Source organism: Terrapene carolina, unplaced genomic scaffold (assembly GCF_002925995.2).
Source record: "Terrapene carolina triunguis isolate 2854851 unplaced genomic scaffold, T_m_triunguis-2.0 Scaffold211, whole genome shotgun sequence".
NCBI classification, from domain to species: Eukaryota; Metazoa; Chordata; order Testudines; family Emydidae; genus Terrapene; species Terrapene triunguis.
In genome coordinates, this window is record NW_020664562.1 from 12,705,094 (window position 1) to 12,724,682 (window position 19,589).

The 19,589-nt window shown below is 39.3% G+C and overlaps 1 long non-coding RNA gene across 1 annotated transcript in view; it reads right to left on the reverse strand.

The window, feature by feature from the left end:
- LOC113407375 overlaps nt 1-16,194 on the reverse strand; it is a 20,270-nt gene extending 4,076 nt beyond the window's left edge. The window contains exons 1-2 of the long non-coding RNA XR_003369974.2: nt 16,110-16,194; nt 1,111-1,200 (exon numbers count right to left, since the gene is read on the reverse strand). This is a non-coding gene — a long non-coding RNA (uncharacterized LOC113407375). The remainder of the gene's footprint in view (nt 1-1,110; nt 1,201-16,109) is intronic.
- Nucleotides 16,195-19,589: the final 3,395 nt, after the last annotated feature.

Here is a 19,589-nt window from a genome sequence, read left to right on the forward strand (position 1 = left end):
GTGTGTGTGTGTGTGTGTGTGTGTGTGTGTGTGTGTGTGTGTGTGTGCTGCACAAACAATTACTTTGCTGCTGCGGAAGCTACATCTCTACTCTTAATTAACGGGCGTCCACATCTTGACTTTTTAATCTGTTCTCAAAGAAGAATATTCAACTGCATAATATTGGCTAATATCAGCAACTAGATTTCACTGTTCACTACCACTCATGTTTATCAGTTTCCCTATATGGGACAGTTATTTAGGCGGCTTCCTTTCCCTATTTAGAAATAGTGACTGCAGCTCTAATTTGAAACTTTCCCCTGCTCTCTTTCTTTGTCCCTCCTCTGCTTTTTCCTTCCTCCACCCACCCATTGGGGAATACATGATAGATGCCAAATAAGTCTGGATCCATGCTGCCTGCATTGAACATCCTTTTGAATCTATCTTGCTGCCCTTACAAGCAGTGAGACGGTTAAGAAAAGCACCTGGTTGTACAAATAGTCTGGAATTGGGGATTTCTTGCAAGTACATACAGGTTCTAAGAATTGCACTCCTAGCATCTCTCTTTAGGGATACATTAAAAAAAAAATTCTATGCAGCTTCTGCACTGATTGAAAGATTATGTTAATGTAGCTCGGTGGTAAATGCTTTGAGTGGCTTACAGCATCTTTAACTTGCACTGACAACATTTAACAGTTAATAGCATCCCCTTGATGTTATTAAATTGTTACTAGAGGGAAAATTAGGTCTTGCATATAAATATTCATTTGTCTAGAAGCAAGGGGCAAAACCACATTGTTCTGCATGTGTCACAAACTATCACTTGTGCACAGTTATTGGCTACTTCCATTAATCTCCCACAGTCAGCAAGCCTTCAGTTACACACTTGGGGACAGGAAGAAAGGTAGTGCATTTTCAAAGTTTTTCAATTTTGACACTAAAGTGTGAATTCCAGTGGCAGTGTCTAAAAATGTTATTAAGACAGATCCTCAGCTACTATAAATTGGCATAGCTCTATTGGTATCAATAGAGCTAGGCCAGTTCACACCATATGAGGTCCTGATCATGATTTGCAAGCAGAGTGAGGCATAATTATTGGCTCCTTTTTATTCCCTTTTAAAACCAGTTTACCTGTTCTTCTGTTCCATTCTCCATGGTGTTCCTCCATTTAAAAGAAAACCCTCTCAAATGCCACATCTTCATAATGTATTGACACTGGACCTGAAATAAAGTAACACACACAAAGAATCCACTTGACTATTGTCAACAGAAGCTTTATTTTATTCCTTGATTGGCTGTCCAATGCAAGTCAATTATTGAAATGAAACTTTGTGTTATATGTTAAAAGTAAAAATTTATGGACACTGCAAGAAAGGAAGTCCTCCTGTAGCAGAAAGAGGGTGGGAAGGAAGCATTCACTTCTGCAGCACATGGATAAAAGACGACAACAAAACCTAATACTGCTTCACCGTTTATCTGATCTCACAATATTTTTACAAACCCTAATGGAAGTGGACAGAAGTTTGGGGTGTGTTAGGAGTGTAGGACTCAATGCAGGAGTTACTGGTGGTGTTCGATGGCTGGTGTACGCAGGAGATCAGATTAGACCGTCATAATGGTCCCATCTGGCCTTAAAGTTTATGAAAATATTTTAATATCCTTATGTAGTACTGGAGCAAAAGGATGTTCTAGGGAATACTTTCACCCACCAGTGAAATGCAGCCACCTCTGGGGAAAAGAGTAGCAGCTGTGTAAAATGTCAGAGCAATACCACTTACCAGTCTAACACAGACCGGGAAAATGTTATATTCAATACGAATCATAATAGATTGCTTTGTGTAAATTCTGCCACTTATGGAGCCATTTTTTCTAGTGATATGGTATGTATATATATTATTTATGAAAACTATATTATGCACCAATTTTATTCCTGGTGTAATGCCACTGCCCATGAAATTAAAGAATAAATGTTGGCATATTAGAAAACCTGCTTTGAAATAAAATAGCAGCTATAGAAATCTTCTTAAAACTTTGTGACCTACAGGGCAAATTGCTGAATAAATACATAGTTCCCTCAGTCCAGAAGATTTCATTGATGGCTATTGAAGACGGTTTTTGAGTAAACTTGCTGTCCAAAAATTAACTGTGCTGTTAAAATTAAACACATCAGGTAATATTACACGTCTGCAACACAATCTTTCTGAGAAATGAGATGCTATTTAACCACAATAGTTTAGGACCAGTGCAAGTGTGAGCAGTGGTGATGACCTATTTGCTTGATCAAATATTTGATTACTCTTACTGAAATTATTCAGAGAACTAGAGGCTTTCGGTGAATACTTAACCATGAAATTTTTAGCTTTGGAAATTTGCTAAAATTCTGATAGTGACAAAAATGCAAACGAGGTCATATTAATGTAAGGTTTCCAAAGTGCATTTACTGTATATTGAATGTCATTATTTATTGGTTCAATTACATTTAATTATCTTAAACAGACATCTGTATTATCAGGTCTGATTATGCCATACTTACATGAATAGTCCTATTTTGAAATCAGAGGAACCATTCAAATGCGAAAGGATTACAGGATTGGATTTATAGTCTGTTTTTCATTTAAAACCAAGAATTAATGGACAATTTCAAATACTGTCTGCAGTTTCCTAGCCCTCATGGGCTAGAATTCTCTACTCAGTTTGTTACTGGAACACATTACTATTTATGGAAGATGTACACATTTGTGTTCATAAATCATATACAAACATCTGTTCTTTAGATCAGTCAGAGTAGTATGGCAACTGCTTTTTATATCAATATCCATGAAGCAAAGCTCACCTACTGACTTCACACTTAACCTCTATTTATTCTAGCAAATATTTCAGCAATTTAACTTTCTAGGCAAGGCAAAACATTGGGAATTGGAAACAGTCTGGCATGGAGTTCTGTGTGGTCCAGGCCCAAAACATGTCAAGTGGAAGCTAAATCAAAGATGAGGTGAAAATTAGAAGCAACATGATAGGCTCAAGCTAAAGCACAAGTAGTTCGGCTAGCAATTCTCTGTACTCACTATCACCTTTTGAAGACCATTTCTTACCTTCTCTCCTGTTTTGATTGCCTCAGACAGACATACTTTCCTTATTTGACACAGAGCATAGTCTAGTCATTAAAAACCAGAATGATGAGTTTGAAGATCTGTGTTCTCTAGTCCCAACTCTGCCACATTATTTGATTTTGCATACAAGTCAGTGAAGCCAATAATTTTAAAGCTGCACTCTAAAATATCTGGTGCACCTGCCAGCTGTGGTTGCACACAAGCAAATATGTAAGTACATGTGAGGCAGTATTGCCCAATAAATAGGGTACTGGTCTGGGAGTTAGGAGATCAGAGCTCTTTCTATTGCTGGTTCTGCTGTGACCTTGCTCAGTTCAGGGCTCTGTCTCCTTTTCCCTGTCTGTAAAACAGAGGTGGTAATATTAATCTGCTTTTGTAAATCATTTTAAGATCTGTGGATGAAAGGCACTATATAAGTAAGTGTTGTTGAAATCCTAAAGTGCAGGAGTGCATTCAGTGTCTTAAGTGCTAAGGGTTGTTTTGTTTTTGAGTGCACTCATCTGTAAAATGGGAATATAATATTTCCCCTCCTGACAGCAATGGTATTCTGAGGCGCCGTTCATAAATGTTTGCAAAGCAATCTTAAGGTGCTTGCATGGTAGTTAGTATAATAGTGCAAAGTATGGATAATTTTATATGAACAATAAGGTATTAACTTTAAAGTCTCTGTAGTCATTGAATTTCAGACTGCAACCCCAATCCTGCATCTATCCAATACCTAGTGCAGGATTGGGGCTTTATATAAAGCTCAACTAGATGTTTGTTTGCTTGGATCAAGAGGGAGCAGGACAATTGCCTGCATTCTCCAGCATGAACAGATTTTAGAAGAGAGGATGACTTTCTGGTCTAGGTACTGGATTGGGAGATGTGTATTCAATTCCTGCTTCTAACAGATTTTCCTTGTCATCTTGAGCAAGTTACTTAATCTCTGTACCTCGGTTCTCTAGCCGTAACGTGGACATATTACTTGGTTTCTACTGCCCTTGATCTGCCTTGTTTACAAACTCTCTTTACAAAAAACTGTCCCTGCTCTAATGGGTTTGTACAACGCCTAACATAGTAGAACCCTGAAATCGGTTTTGTCATTTAGGAGCTATTTTAATCCATTTTGCATATTACGTGTGTTTTGCTGATAGCAGCACTGAGTGACTATAATGGGTATATTTCAGGTTATTCATAGTGCAAGATCAAAATGAATTGCTAATTAAAGAGAAAAGGACATTTTTAGTGTTTTGTCTAGAGATCCTATTTTAAAGCAAAGATGACCTTTAATGATTCAGATGTGTATGCGTGCTCCCATCACCCTTCAGAGTCTGCTGGAGTAACAATAAGATTTGAACTTGCTCCCCTTTTCTTTCTGATTCACTGTAGCATTGAACCCTTGGCACTTCAAAATTCTAATAATCCTAACTCTGCCACTCAGTTACTTTCAACCAAGGTGAGTGTTTTATCCCCACAGTGTCTATTTTCCTGGTCTAAAAGATGGATAACATTTACCTGCCTCACAAAGGTGTAATTGTGATTACAAGTTCAAAGCACTATACAGACATTAAAATACTATATAAACCCTAAATAGCATTATTGTGTACAGACATACTTTCTTTATATGCTGATAACTTGCAAGTTGTATCTAGAGTAGGCACAAGGAATTTTATTCTTCTAGGAAACATGACATTGAACATTGTCTAGGATCTTAAATAAGGCATTCAATACTAAGCATATTTTTAAGATGGAAATGAGCTCAAGGCACAAATGGCACTCCACTCAGAATTGCTACTTTAAAGTCTTCAGGGCAATAAATTACCGATGACCTTATAGTTTTGGCAGTGAATATACTATAGTGCTTTAACACCCCCTTATTTATTTATTTTTTTTTTGACAGCCCTGTGTACTGACTAAGTTTCAGGCATAGTTATTACATTCTTTCCCACATAATACCCTATGTAGCTTCAACTGGTTGTAGCATTCTACTTCACTTTCTGTCCTAAAATATCACTCTTACTATTAATTAGCTGCTATAACCAATCTTTAATATCAGAGGCTGAGCATTTCAATGGTGAATGAACTGATCCTATGTGTATATGGGGTGAAATTCCACTCTTGAGATGTGGCCATGTAAGGGAGATGAAGGGGCACTGGCTAAGCCTTTACTATTGGACTGCCCACCAGCACCAACAGGACTAGTTAGGTGGAACTGAGGTTGAAAGGGGTTGGTGGGAATGCTCAGTTCACCTTACAGCTGCTCTGAAAATGAGAGCTAGTGACTGTGCCAACCTCTGGATGCACAGTAGACACCTGAACACTATCACACCCACAGCTGACACATCATGCCCCCCCACTTGGGATTGTGAAGTGCTGTGGGTTGCAGTACAAAGGCTCCTGTCTTGAATGTTAGTAGGACTCCTCTAATGCAATTGTATGGCATACTGGTTTGGGGATACAGAGAAGCTCCATAGGCTGTCTTCACCTCAATCACCATTCTAATGCTCATCACAAGGGAGGATTTGGCCTAGAGTTAAGACTTCTAGCATTCTTTGAAGATGGAAAGTTGCTGTTGTTCTCAAGTACAAACAGCATTCTAGGCATTAAAAATATTGTCATCTTGACTTGCTAGTATGTCTGTTGCTCTCAGACATAATGACTATAGATGGCTTACTGATGGCTAAGAAGATGTGAACTGAACAGTTCAGCTGACCAACAACAACTATTGAGAAGCTTAATATGTTTAGCCCACTTTCAACTCTTGTACCTTAATTGGCTGCGAATGTTCAGGCAACTGGAGAGTAACCCATTCCATATACACCAAGTATTAAGATGCTCAGCCTTCTTAAGAAGGTGCACTGGGTTCTCCTAAGAGCTTTCTCAACAATCCCATTTCTAGAACAATGTCAAAAATGATGATCTTGGGAAAGGAGTGGTGGTCCTACAATCCCAGGAAAGGCGAGCTTTCTTCTGTTAGAGCCTAATAGAATGAACTCCTGTGTCTCTAGATTCGGGAGGGTGGTAGAATTTCCATGAATCATTGGCTGTGCACTGAGACCAGTAGTAACTGGAGCAGGCCATTAAGTACCATTTGACAATCATGAATAATCCTTTAATGTATTTTTAGGCAGGTGTTTATTTCTGCAGACCCATAGCCTTAAAAGCCCATCTATTCTGCAGGGAGGGAGGGATTCTGTAGAACTCCTCTTGCAGGGCAGGCAATTTCTCTTGGAATAGAAACCATTTTAGTGCTACAGGAGTGTATATTTACCATATCAGCATCTGTATTTTCCAATGCAACATGAAACTTACCAAGAAATCAAGGGTCTTAATCTGGCTCCTTTTGTACACAAGTGAAATCCAGCCCTGCTCCCATTGTATTTCTGCACAGGGAGTAGTTCGTATTCCCTGATTTGAAGCGTGTGGGGAGAGAATTAGCACCACCAATGCCACCATACAGTCCACAAGCACTGCAGTGGAAAGAACTCATGTTGTGCCATTTTCAAAGTTATAGTGCTTGCTACTCCAGTGCCTCCAGGGGTTTTCTGCTGGCAGATCATTTCCAGCCACTGCTGCTGAAGTCCCTGTCTGCTACCCTCAAATATGGCAATAGTTTCTAGATCTACAGTTTAATTCTAAGCAAGGAATACATCACACAGTCTAGTATGGAGGCTAGTACAGCACAGAATAGAGCTGATGATCAATGAAAAAGTTGCTACTAATGTGAGATTGCCCACTTGGGAGGAAAATGTTGCTATGGTTGCCTAGACTTGCTCACAGGAGACAAAACAAGATGAGAATTTTTTCAGTAGAGGTTCTCCAGTAGATCTCAGTTTTTCAGTATCACTTCTCAGAATTTTACCATCACTTCTGGAATGCAGATACTATATGTGACAAGGACTCCGATCTGTTCCATAAGGTGTCTTAACAGAGACACATGGACCATCACCTTTCCCCACTTGCAGTCATGAGGACCACCTCATGCATTGCATAGCATCTGTGGGTATTTACAGAAATTATTTACACATGGACAAGAATTTGGGATGGACGGGTTAATGACCCAAAGCTAATCTCCTAAATAAACTGCCAAATTTTCAAAAGTTCTGAGCACCCAGCTACACCCATTCAAAACAAACATGCTAATTATGGGCTCAATTCTGCTGAGTTTGACATAAATTGTGTGTTCAACAGCTGAGAAGAACCAGACCCAAAATGTACGTGTTTTAATATAGCCAGGACCACCCTACATTGGTACTTGCTCCAGTAGCTTCAACCATCTGAAATGGACCAGCAACCTGTTAGTACAGTGGCTTATTGTTAGTCTCCTTTTATCCCTTTAAAATATATTTTTATGCGCATGAGCAGGTATATATTGTGCAATGTATCTGTGACTAAAGAAAATTCGTTACCCATAGAAGGGAAAATAGTAGATCAAAGGCTACAAACACCTTCTCTTAACTTTTATGCAAGATAGTAATCTTTATAATCTAAGGCTTTGTCTTCTCTGACTACTTAGTGTCCTGCTTCCTGTCACCAATGAGTGTGGCTGCCTTTTGTGGTGCACTTTATGGTCCAATAAGCACTGTCGACTCTTGCTTTCTATTGACAAAACTAAACAGGACCCTTAATTTATTTATTTTTTCCAATAGGAAAATGTAAGATGGAAGTGATTGTTGAAATACAACCTGTGCTGAGTGGGATAACTGGGGAGTTGGGAAGAGGTGTGAGGTGTGGTTTTTTATTTTTATTTTTTTTAAAGTCTCCTTTTCTTTATACTTCAGCTCCTCGCTCCTTCCATCACCTCTAGTTCTTTCCTTTTTGCTTTCTTCTCTCCCACTTGCCTAAAGTCCTGAGAAACTGAATTTGGGTCCTTAGAGCAGCTCACAAGCCTTGTCCTTGTCCTTTTAAATCTTAGCTTAAATGCTGCCCAGTCGCTTCTCCAGCCCAGCAGCAGTGATGCTTTACCTTGCAGGCCAGCCACTGCAGTGATAGCTTAAATCCCGACTAACATCCCGTTTAGGGAACTTGACTGGGAGCTGATTTAAGGACCCAAATTCCATTTCTCAGAGGATTGGCAAAGGAGGTGTGAGAGAGCATGGTGGAGACACAAGCTTGATTTTCATTATTTGTATCAGAATAGTGCAGAGAGGCCCAAACCGAGATCAGGGCCCTGTTGTGCTAGGCACAGTACAAACACCTAGTGAGGGACTGCCTCTGCTCCTAAATAGACCAGACCGGGTAGAAAGGTAAACCAAAGGAACAAAGAGGTGAAGTAACACTTTGCAGACAAAATCTGTAATTTAAAAAGAGACCCCTGAGGCTGTTAGGTAAAATGGATAGAACAGAAGTGGTGAAAGATAGTTAAATCGTGTGTGTGTGTGTGTGTGTGTGTGTGTGTGTGTGTAAAACATACATATAAGCTTTTAACCACTTAATGGAAGGAGAGAACTCTTCTCTTCCTCTTGGTAACTTAAGGACTAGATGGTACACAGCTGTGACCTATAGAAGGACCAATCCGCTAATCAAAATATGCCTGGACACCTGGGCCTATATTTTACAAATTCAACAATGAGTTTGGGTGCCTAACTTGTGACTCTTTGAAGGGGCCTGGTTTCCAGAGAATGGGTGTTCAGGCCTCTCGAAAAATCAGACCCTTTAAAGGTGTCTCCGGTTGGGCACCCAAACTTGCTAGCCCCTGTTAGATGAGACTTGGTCTTCAGTGTCCACAACCATTGTCTAATATGTTTGTAGATGACTTTTGTTGTCTTGCTTTTGGCATAAAACCCTCTTTGGAATGAGAACTTTTCTTGATTGTCTGCATCTCTTGTATACCTCCCTATCTTCATGGATAATAAGTGGTGATTCTGTACTCCACGGATTTAGCATTTTGTATAGGTAAACAAGTGAAACTGATACTTTTTGTATCTTGTTCAAAGATTTAGGTGAAATTCACCTCTGTGCAGAGGGCCAGTACAAGGTCCATGTACACCACTTAAAGTCCTGTGCAAACCCTACATTGAAGGCTTAGTGTAGAGGCTTTATGCTGACTCTGCATACAGGGTGACTTTCATTCTTGGTTAATGTGATCCAGGTGCTAAAAAGCCCTGGGTGAAAAGTGTTAAGTTAAAAGCACAAGTCAGCTAGGTAGATAAATATTACATAGTTAAATGTGTAATGGGTTCCCACAGCAGATTTGCTTTGTTTAAAGAGTTCCATAACCCTGCTGATTTATGGCATCTTTTCCAGGAGTACACTACCTGCAGAGAACTCAATCTAAACATTTTCTGTCACACTGGAGGATTATTACACTTGAGTAACTAATTAGCCACAAGCAGCTAACCACTGCTGTTAGGACAAAAGACAGGACCAAGAAAGCTTTTATTTCTGTTGTGGAAAATGACCTTAGGGGCTTGGGAGGGGCCAGAAAGGAGACATAACTTTCCTGCTTTCTTTTAATACAACTCAAATACCTTTTTGTTTTTAATTTAAAGCTGATAACTAATAGGCAGTGTACCTAAAGGTTAGAGCACTAGACTGTGTCTCTGAAGACTCAAATTCTATTGCTGGCTCTGCCTCAGAGCTGCTGAACAGATCATGCTCCCTGACTGTACCTCAGTTTCCTCTTTGATAAAGTGGGGTTAACAGTTATCTGTTTAACAAAACACTTGGAGATCTATGGCTGAAAAGTGCTGTGTTTAATGGTATTACTGTATGTTGGGAAAGATGTGTTCTGTTGAAACTGTGGGAGGGAATGGGGAAAACATTTCCAAACCTGGGCCAGATGATTTTTGAGACTTAGTTTTCTTAATATACCTGTAAATGTATCAAAGCAGTGATTTAAGGTGAGATTCTGGCCTCACTGAAATCAGTGGGTGACTTGCCACTTACTGCAATGAGACCAGGATTTCACCCTAAATTTTTTTTAGGCAATCTCGGGGAAAAAAAAATCAAGTGTAAAACAAACTCTGAAATAAAGACATGTCCTGCAGCAGTGTTGTCACTTCCTACTCCTATCCACTTGGCATGCAGTGGAGTTATCACTTCTTCATTATCTCATGTTCCCAGTGGCAGTGTCCTCTTCTTCCCCCCCCCCCCCCCAAATATTTGGGTAGAAAAGAGAGGAGTGTATTTCATTGCTGTGAATTTACAGGAGAGAACAGATGTCCTGGTACCCTTTGCTTTTTACTTTTTGCTTACTTGGCAAGGTTAGGAAATGTAGTCATTAATGCATGTAAAATGTTTGAGAACCTTTGGTACCATGGAAGTGCCAAATATTATTTATTGTTCAGTAAATGTATTGGTGGGAGTCATAACTTCATTGCTGCTTAGCAAAACAAGAGATGAGGGGCAAGGGGAGTTCAAGCAGATACTGTCTCATTCAACATCTGTCACTTTTCTTCCTCTTTCCTCTCCTCTCCTCTTACCCTTCCTGCAACTACTCTCTCAGCCCCCTACTCTTGCTACCTTCAAAATATGTTGAAGCCTCACAGGTCTGAGCTGCCCACTTGTAGCAAAGCTGTTTAGAACAATGGGGGGGGGGAGGGGATGAAACTGGGGCCTGATCAGGCAGCTGATTGACAAGATTGGGGCCATTGAGTCTTGACAGCATCAGATTCAGTCCTTTCTGGTTTTATCAGATTATCTGCACAGTGTATGTGGATATGGTCTCTACAGAATGTAGTCTGAAGTGCCTGACATATTGAGATCTTGCTGTTTTTCCTCAGTTCCGGCTGTAATACTACCTGTTTCACTGGTAGATGGAATTACAGTAAAGGGTAAGATCCTGGAAAACTTTTTGTGAGGGCAGGTTTGATATACATGTCAGCAGATATAATTTCACAAAAAAGAAACATGGTCCCAATATGGCAGAGCTGTCTCAGAGAGGACCTTCCTGTAGCAAATTGGCACTGCAATGTCATCTGTCCATTCAAACCAGCCTTAGCTTAGCATCTGTCTTAGAGAAATGGAGCAAACTACTTCAGACTGGGCGCACTGCCATTATAACAGATGACATAAATGTAGGCATCCAAGAGACTGTGTTAGGCAGCACTGAAATTGGGAATATCTAAAATATGGGAGCTGGTCAGAAAAAGGGGAGAGGAGCAGGATTCAGTGAACGCTCTCGTTACCCATGGGAATTTTGTACTGTTGAAATTTTAAGACAGGCACCATTTGCAAAATTCAAATGCAGATCCAGATACAATTTTTGAACTCCCCTTGTTTGGATTGTTCAAATTTGTGCCTATCTCTAGCCATAAGATGTGGAATGTTCAGCTGTCGTAAAATGCTGACTGACAGCCAACTGAGCATGAATTGTCTCTGTTCTGAAGACTTGCTCGATGGCCCTTTGTTGATTTGCATGCTCAGAAGAGGTGGATATGTCACCTGAAAAAAAACCCTTTACTGTCTAGGGAACAGTGAATATGAGAGATTTGTTTTTCTTTTAAAGGATCACCCCACCCTCCCACCCACTCCCGGAATATCTCCCTATGTGACTTAAGAATAATTGTTGTTCTTCCCCTCCCTACCAACTGCTACTAAAATATGAAATCATGAAATACAAGGGTTGATTTTGGGGTTAGGAATGTTGCACAATCCCCCTGAGTGAGACACCATCAACAATGCAGATCAAACCCAGGGAACCTCCTGATGTAGCCGCATGAGTCTCTCTGGCCTGAGCCAAAAGATCCAGCCCTCTAAGGCAAAGCTGTGGAGGGCGAGGCATATAAGAATACTCCAACTTCCCTGTTAAGATAATTAACTTTCTTGAATATGATTCAATATTACATTAGTTGTGCCCAATGTTATCTGAACATTGTGACACACTCTTAGAGGAAAAAGGGAAGACACAAACATCCATTGACCAAATGAATGAGGTGAACATTAAAATGGGTATTCTGTGGTTTTGAGAAGCTGTAGTAAGAGTTGAGCTGTGCTCTGTACATCCTATTAATGAGGGCAAAAGGTGTAGGGAGAGCACTTCTGATATTTAGCGGACTATTGTAGAGTAACAGACACTTGTAAAACATGAGTAAAAGGGGTGTGAATCAAAGATAAAGTATTGCAGTTTGCTGTAACTGTCACCTGGCACATACCTCCAGGTTTTTTTTCCAGTAAGAACATCAGATCAAATGTTTGAGCAATGGCTTCCATTTTTGCATCTGCAAATTGCATATCGGTAATCATTATTTTATAAAAAGCATTGGATTTTTCAAACTGCTATAAAGCACAAATGAGCTCCTATTATGCCAACCTTTTAAAATATGTCTTATAGATTCCACCTACACTTTCAGCAGCAGCAACAATAACAAAACTATTGTGGTGGTCTCTTTTGACAAGACTGAGACCCCAAGCCTCAGTTTGGAATTCTCTGAATCTAAAATTTATTTTGTTTTAAATGAAATGTGGTAAATGAACCTGTTCTTAGCGTCTACTTTTTTTCTCTGGACTGTCGCTGGAATCTTAAGGGTTCTGAACAAATACAAATAATGAAAAGCAGTGATTACCTGTTGAGTTTTGTCAGTTGATTTTAAAAAAAAAAAACCAAAACCATAGCAAAGTCAGATGAGAGCTATACTTTTTAACGTAAATCTAAATATATTGAACAGAGTTGTTCGTTAATTTTATGAGAAAATTTGTCATATACTACATTAGCTTGGTTTAAAATTTGTTCCACAGATTTACTTCTGCCAAGAACTTTTGTGTCAAACTTGGAGATCTGCTGACTTAACATTAGCTGAGGGTCTGGCCCAATGATTCCTTAGAAGGGGTAGAGTTTTGAGTAGGGAATATACTTCAGTGTCCCTTCTTACCATTTTTCAGTCTTAGCCTCTGATTGAAAATAAAAGTTTCAATTCCATCTCCAAAATAGTGACCGAAAATGGATGATGATGATCAGGGCCTGATTCTCAGGTAGTGTAAATTGACGTCAATGGACCTATGGTGACTTCACCACCAGCTGAGGACTGGCCCTGAATTTTTCTAGCTATTTCAGACACGTTATATGACCTCTCACAATAAACAGGATAGTATTTCAGTGGACTACCTCTGTGGACAAGAGACCTTGTTCAGCCCCCTCCCCTAAATCTCCTTATTAAATTAGTTATGATGTAAATAATATTCTGGCAAACAGGACAACAGCAGTCATCTTAACAATCTGGTTATGATTCTCTTCCCCCCTGCTGCTGTTTTTCCATATGGTTTCTTTATCTGTGTGTTGAAGTGACAGCTCTCAGGTGATGTGGACAAGAACCAAGCCAAGTAATTGGCCCTAAGGGGTTTGTATTGTCTCCAGCTGGGCAGTCCTCCAGGGAGAAGTTCAGCAAGGAAACCAGAGCCACAAAGTCTGCCTCTATAAGAAAGAGTGTTAGCTGCAGTTGATATCTTGATGGGTCCATTGTATGCAGCTGCCTGTTTCTAGGTGTGTGATTATAGTAGCTGAACATTTAAGCCTCTGTTGAGCATTCAAGTATCTCTTTGCTCAGTATAACTACTTAAGTATTCTAAGTCCATCTCACTTCGGTCTAAGGAATAAAGATAAGTAAATAGAACTGGTATATAAGGAATAGAAGACTTTTTTTATTTCTACTAGCAAATAGTTAAAAAGAAAAAAGTATTACCTCACAAACTTATTTATCTAGTAATGTAAAACTAACTCTCTGACCAATTTTTTACTCCAAGATTCACAGCTTAGGTACAGTGTTAGAGGTGAGCAACCCTCAATCTTAGAGGCAGAGTTTGTACTTGTTCCATGTGTAAAATGGGTGTCTAATCAGAAAACAAGTTGTAAAAATATGTAATAGATACACTGTTGTTGATCTTATTTAACTGGCTTTGAAAACTCTGGTTTGAGATATCACAACAAGAATGAACATTACTGGACACAATGGGAGGAGGGGCGACATTGGATATCCTACTTTTTGTGTGGTACACTTTTTTCACTACATATCAGATGAGGGGCAGTTGATAAGCTATTCTATGACATGATTTTCACCTGACTAAAACTGTCCAGATGCTACCAAATGTTGCTGCTAGAACTCCTGCATCTGATTGGGTCCCTCTTACCCCCATCACACTCCAAATACTAAGCCATGCACTTTCTCTCCGGGGGGGGGGAACCTTGGAGAAACACTGAGGGATGACAACAGTGTTCCCAAATGGACAGAAGTCTGGTGACAAACTACAGGAATATCTTGGAGAAGGCATGACTGTAACAAGGAGCCAAGAAGGCCAAATGTTAACTCTAGGTGGCACCCCTACTTGAAAATGTTGCAGAAATATATTGCCTTTCAAGGTTCTCTATAAATATATATGCTGAAAACTGAAATAAATATTCCATTGTTTTTTGTTTTGGTTTGTTTCTTTGTGATGAATACCCATTTGCATCCTGATTCAATTTAGCTTTAGCTGTTCCTTATAGAATTCTAATCCCCATTATTTTGGTTTTTTTATATCCGGTTTAAAGAACCGAACAAAACAACAAAAATCCAGCCTGTTCTGGATTGGGCAGTCAATTAACAGCATGGTAAGACACCAAAACACAAATAGAGAACCACCTCTATGGATTTGGCTAGATCACTGAAGATGATTACAAATGCATCCTTCTGATTCTCATCTCAGATCTAGGTTCCCAGAGTCACAAAACATGAGACATTTGGTACCATTTTCTCTGCATATGACAAGGGCAGTAAAATCTGTTAAAATTTGCAGCTTTCAAAAGCAGGTCTTCAAAAGAGTTTTATGTGAGATAAGCATGATGATATACAGATTGTTAATTCATGGCTGCTCTGTAGGGAACCTCTGCAGTGAATTGTCTGATTTAAAGTAATTATTGGAATTAATACAGAAATTATCTCTACTGTCTATTTAAAATATTTTCATCTTCATTGCCATAGATTTCATGTGCTAAAATTTATACAATATTCTGGAAGCACAGCTGCAGTAGACCTGCTCTAACTTTGTCCTCCCTCTCCAGTTCCCTGCACATTCTGGTTGATAGTGAACAAATAAGCAGCCCACAGAGCTGACATACTGCTTTTTGCCTTTCACTGTCGCCTTGACTCCCATCAGGGAGCGCCGAAACCTGCAGTGTGCTATTTGACTGCGCAAGGAAGTTATTAGCATTTGTTCTTCAGGATGTTTATAAAATGAAGGGATTGCAAGTTTAGGACACTTTCTTCTATACGTAAGTGCAGGGAGAAGCCATCCAGGAGCCTTTAATGTGGGTTTATGGTTTCTTTGACCCAGTAAAGTGATGTAAAGCAAATGATTGCACCCATACATTGAAGCATATTGACTGATCTGAACTAAAATGAAATACACTAAAGGGATGTTCTAGAGAAAAAGTCCAAAAAAGTCCACAGTAAACATTTGGGACTTGTATCCTTCCTTGAATGCCAGCAAACATGACCTTCACCAGACCAATGGAGGGAAGCAAATTGTAATTATATGGCCTCCAGCTCCTAAGTAGTCAAATCTAGGGATTTTTTTAATCAGAAGCTTCTCAGCTAGCACAATAGTTGTGATGGTTTATAGGGAAACAGCTGTTTTAGAAAGCAGCTAAGGTCCACACCAGCTTTGGGGTAGGATTTTCAAAAGTGCCCAGTGTTGGCCTAAGTAGCTTTTCCCAAAGTCAGTAGGAGTTTTACTGCTGACTTCAGAGAGAGCACAGTAAGGTCAATCCTGGGCACTCTTGAAAATCCCACCCCTATAGAGCAAAATCAGCATTTACACTAAGTGCACCTGGCAGTAACTCAGTGCAGATTCAGATTTCACTCTTTGGGGGCAGGTACTATTCATTTTATATTTGAAAATGCTTAGCATGTCGTGTGCTATTGGAAACTGGCTTATACCAGGGATAAATTTGGCCCATTAGTGTGTGCTCTGTACTTTACATGAGGCGTCTAGTGACATACAACCTTCAGTTCCTTACATGTGTCCAAACTGATGGGCAACACTCCATTTGGATTATGGAGAACTACAATCTTGGGGCGGGGGGGCGGAAATAAATGAAACTCAATCCTGCTGGTCCTTACTCACCTGAGTAATCTCTCTTGTATTCAGTGGAGTAGCCCATGTGAGGTCTTGCAGGATCAGGCCCCAAAAGAACAATTCTCTGGCTTTAAAACAGCTGAATTTTAAAGAAAGCAGTTCCTGTGTTTATATCTGATGTTAGATCCTTCCTCTGCAAAGAAACCATCAGAGGAAGTGATTTAAAATGCAGGCTTGGAAGGGTAGGGATGCAAGTTCTGGTCCCAGCTCTGCCACTGACTTGGTGTGACCCTGGGTTCATGTTACTTAACTTCTCTCCTTTAGTTTTGCCATGTATATTTGAGGAAGGAGTTTGGGGGTGGGGAGAGCCTTAGTGTATTTCCCAACCACAAAGCAGTGTTGAAGCTGAATTAATTAGTCCAGTTAGAATGTGCTGTAGAAGTATGAAGTATTTAATGGGTATTTGCTATTGCAAATAACTTGACAGATGCAAAGGCCAATATATGCCTCCCAGAAAATATTGTGCTTCCATCTATTTGAAACCTATTACTGTACCTAAGATGCAAAGATCCTAAATACCAAAAGGAAAAAAATACTTGATCTAGCTTAATTTAATTAAAAGAAACTTTGTGCTTTCTTTTATCTAGCTCCCACACTACCTCTCACAGTCCTAGTTTAAATAATCATAAAAGATCTTTAGTCTGATCCTGCATTTTGTTTATATCAATGGAATTTTTGGATATCAAGGAGTCTTGCCTGTGCAGTGAATGAAGTATTAGGGCCCTTTGTTAGAAACTTTAGTGAGCTCTAAAGATAGCTGTCTTTTATAGCTATTCTCTGGCAGAGAGAGAGAGAGTGTGTGTGTGTGTGTGTGTGTGATTGATGAGAACAAGTACAGTATATGAAAGAATAGTTAAAACACAGACACACTGACATTATAATACAGTGTTTCATCAGATGATGTGGTGTTTTGACTACTTGGCTGCTGCAGGTCTATAATTTAAATGGCATTAAATGGGACAAAATAGCTATAGCATGGAGACAAGAGAAATCTTTGGGTCTGTACTTACAATGCAGATAAAATAGCCCCCTTTGAACTTGCGGAGCCAAATGTTGTCCAAAGACACTACTCTTCCATACAGAAAAGAGGTTTTCTTCCCCCTACCATAGACTTTTTCTGATTAGGGTGCTTGGCTTGTGTCATTGCAAGGCTTCAAGGCAAAGGGAAGCAGGTTATATTTAGCTATCCCATGTCTAGTTTGTACATTCAGTACAGAATTCACTGTTGTGAACTATGTCATGACGGTGTGTTCTTTGTACTGTTGACTTTTGAATATGCTTCTTTATACTTTCATTAAAGTAGCACACAAAGCTAACTTTTACAAGCAGCCATTGATGTTCAGCTGTAACAGAGTTGCGCATAACCCTGTGACTGCATTCCTGATGTATCTCATTTGGTTCCACCAAGCTGTTGTAATTCTCTCTCTCTCTCTGGCTTTCAGAGTTTTCTATTTTTTTAAATTCCGTGCTATTAAAATTATAACTAGGGCATGTTTTGCTCATTGGATTTAAGCTATGTAGCTGCTCATACTCCTAACCCTCATGGAAGCCAGACATTTAATGCACCTTAGTGTAATGTATGCTGTAATTGTTTGCCAAATTAGTGATTCTTTCCAGGAACAGGCCTGATCATTGAATACCTCATGAAGTGTGTGTATAGTAGGTAGCAAACTGTTTTTTCAAATACATATTTCAAAAGGGAAAATAAATATTGTGTAAATTAAGCCTGTTTAAAGTATTCCAGATTTCTAGTGCCGGGATTTTTGATGATAGATGCTCTATTTTTTTGTATTGTGTAAACCCAAACAAAAGAATACAGCCTTTGTAAGTTGCAGTTACTCATACCACTTTTCATATACATTGGCTCATTGTATATAACTTGATTGTCATACCAGGTACACTTCTACTCCAATACAACGTGACCCGATATAACACAAATTTGGATATAATGCGGTAAAGCAGTGCTCCGGGGGAGGGGGGGGCGGGGCTGCGCACTCGGTGGATCAAAGCAAGTTCGATATAATGCGGTTTCACCTACAACACAATAAGATTTTTTTTTTGGCTCCCAAGGACAGCGTTATATCAAGGTAGAGGTGTAAATATTTTCTGCCACTACTTGCCTCCCTCCCCATGGTTAAGTTTATGTATTCTTACCAAAATATTCATGCCGTGCATGACTTAAGACCTACTTTTGTTCTATGGACAAACCAAAAGTAAACTGTTGTGAAATAAGGCAGCTTCTCCAAAACCACTCATCTAGTAAACTGGAGAAAGCCCCAAACCTTGAGTAGTCAGTGTGTGTGCATGTGCCTCTTCCCCTCATTGCATAAACCAGGTCTAGAACTCAATTGCTATTTCTACGTTGAATGATGCAAATATTGGTAGACAAACAGAAGTCAAGAGAATTAAGGCTACCATGTTAATTTAAAGAAGAGTTATTCAAAACAGAGGTTACTCCTTTGAAGTGTATTTCATCCAGTGTGGTTGGTGGTTTTTTTTTTTTTTTTTTTTTTTTTTTTTTTTTTTTTTTACTGACCATAGCGATCCTTTCAAGGATCATTCTTCAAACCTATGAAAATTTTGCTACTTCCACAGCAGCCTACTTATCCTGTACACTTTTATATAATAATCCAAGTTATTTCATAACCTTCTGCATGTTAGGATATGGTAATACTCTCAAGTACTGTAAAGGCTTTGGTTTTCAGAGTTTTCTTAATCATAATAGTTAATAAAAGACAGCAAGATATTAATATTTAACTTTTTTTGTTGCCTTCATTAGGTCACTTGTTGCCTTCATTTCTCCAATATCATCCCCTCCAGGTGTGAATGAGCTAGTGAGACCTGCTAGACACTTCCATTACTGAAGCTATTAGGCATAATGCTTCGATTAGTAGGCCAAAAACTAAGGTGTTGTAAGCTTCAAGACAAGGATAGCTTACCAGAATCTCAGTAATTGTGACCTGAAGTTCTGACAATGATAAATATTCTGTGACATAATTTTGGTGTAAACTTCTATCAACCAATATAAAGAAACTGAGACATCCATCAGATATGGGGAAAAGGGCCTCTCCTCATCATATTCCTCACATGTCCTTCTGCTTTCTTTGTCTTATTAGTCTGAGATGACATGAGTAGAACAACTAAATTTGACTATTTTGGTAAAACTAATGGCAAAAAGGGAACAAACTCTTCCTCCCATATTTTTTCCACCTTATCCCGTTTTTTTGTTCCAAATCTTGATCTTTACTGAGTGCCTAATGTTTACTCTTTATGCAAGTAGAAACTGGTTTCTTAAAGAATAGATCTCCTTCATTTCTATTGGGGAAAGATCTATGGTCAGAGCTGCCTTCCTGATAGGAACCATTGAATATTAAATGCATTGGTTTAGTGTCATTGTATCTTTTTTTCCCCCTTCCCCATCCTCCTGGATGTAAGCTTACTCCTGCAGGTTTTACAATGGGCATGGAG